Here is a 2500-nt window from a genome sequence, read left to right as displayed (position 1 = left end):
TCATTAAAAAAATGGGCAAGTCAGCGATAACATTTTCCTTAAAAATATTTTTTTCCATTAACTCGCAGTCCAAATGAACAAGGCCGGGGGTGTTGATCAAAATTCTTGAACAAATGAAGAGCTCTGGCAGAGACGACCAGGACTCCAAATCATGCAGATTGTATATTTCACATTTAACCTAAATGACTAAAACCTGCCACTCCAGACCACAGAACTAACAGCCCAGTCTTTATTATGGCTAGCGCACACACACACACACACACACACACACACACACACACACACACACACACACACACACACACACACACACACACACACACAGTATTATGGCTAGACCAGAACTGCACAGAGCCTCTCGGAGTCATCCCCAAAATTAATCAAAAGAAAACAACTGCTGAATATTAATTCCAGCGCTATCAGCTCAAATCATTCATTTCATCTAATATTTTGCTTTATGACAGCATGTCTCTGGTGTGTGTGTGTGTGTGTGTGTGTGTGTGTGTGTGTGCATATATTATCTGCATGTATATTCAGTGACTTGACCCTGGGTAACTCTGCACATTTATGATCCCAAATATCTTATCTAACTTGGCATGTGGAGGAGTAATGTGACAATGACACAGTCTTTTCACACGGCCACACACACACACACACACACACACACACACACACACACACACACACTGGCTCAGTGGGGTCAGAAGTCAGAGTCCAGGTGTGAGATGGCCCACATTTCCAAAGCTAGACACACACACATCCACACTTACACACATAAACACATCCATAGTCCCTGTAATAGTCTTATAAGACCCACTCTAGCATACAGCACCAGTGTGTGTGTGTCTAATAGGACTTACAGGTGCACGCCTTCCCTAGCGGATTAGCTGTGGTAGCACCCCAAGTGAACATGGAATAATCGCAGATTAACGTGAATTACCTGACAAGCCTTTTTACAACTAACAGGGAAAGCCATGTTAAATATGCCACTTGAACATTTAATACTTTGACTCACACAGAGACACCCCCCCCCCCCACACACACACACACACACATGCACACACACACACACACACACACACACACACACCAAATTCTCCTCCCCTTTGTCTAAGCTGGCAGTGTGGATTACATGAGAGTCAGGTTGCATTTCTGTCACCAGCTGATTGTGGGTCAGCCAGAGGCCTCTCGTAACATGCCATGGCGCATTAAAACCCCCGCACCTAGCCATGCCCATCACTCCACTCCAAGATATATACTAAATAGCAGAGATACAGCTATACCCACACACACACACACACACACACACACACACACACACACACACACACACACACACACACACACACACACACACACACACACACACACACACACACACACACACACACACACACACACACACACACACACACACACCGTCTTCTCCCCATCACAGAAACATTCTCCCGTTCTTCCACACGCCGGCCAGGATCCCTCCCACTCCTCACTCTTTAATGAGGAAAGCAAACATCAAAATAAAACGGTACTTAAAATGTCCGTACATTGCTTTATTCACTCCGGTCAAAGCTGGCCTCAGAGAAGCAGTGAATTCAGCTGGTGTTATTGTTTGGTGTTGGTGCTATTGTTGGTGTTATTGTTTGTGTTTATGCTGTGGGGGAGGCTGTGTATACAGTGCAGTGCAGTGCGTGGGGCTGGCAGCGGCCTCTCTGCAGGTCAGCCTCTGTTTATGCTGTTTGTTTACTCCGCAGCGATTAAAACGGTTTATTTCCGTGCCTCATTCACTTTGAACTTGTTAGAGTTGGCACTGGCAAACCTCCCATGAAATATTACACTAAACGGTTGTTTTTTATGTTTAAAACACACGCGCTCACAAACTTAAATACACACTCTCACACACACACAAATAGCCAGTGTGACCAAACAAATGTAATGGGCAGTGCTTGATCAAAGCATTATCTGACTCATTTGTCACAGTAAGACGGGGGACTGCTGTAATGTGTGTGTGCGAGCAGGCGGCATGGCGTGGCAACGGTAAAAGGGCAAAATGGAAATATCAAATGCTCCTTAAAAAGCTCTTTCTCCTTGTTTACAAGCGGCTGCCCGCTCGACAGCTGACGGGATAGTTAACACGGCCCTTAATAAAACAATTAGACCCCCACCGACACTTGGGCTGCCACTGCGACCAGGCCTCGTAATGGCTGCCTTATTAAGGGCCCGGCCACCAGCGTGTGTGTGTGTGTGTGTGTGTGTGTGTGTTTATCTCATATCTCCCCGTTAATGAGACAGCACATTAAAGGCCAGGAGCAGAGGCCACCTCCAGCGCTTCACAATAACACAGTGGCCGTCAGCCACACACACACACACAGAGAGAGACACACACACACAGACAGAGAGGGCTCACCAGGCGAGCAAGGCAGGGAGAGAGGGAAGGAAGAGTCTAAACAGCTCGAGAGCCCCAGACTCACACACGCACACCCCCCCCCCCCCCCCCACACAC

The sequence above is a fragment of the Sprattus sprattus genome, assembly GCF_963457725.1.
Source record: "Sprattus sprattus genome assembly, chromosome: 20".
NCBI lineage: Eukaryota > Metazoa > Chordata > Actinopteri > Clupeiformes > Clupeidae > Sprattus > Sprattus sprattus.
Note: the sequence above shows the minus strand (reverse complement) of the source record.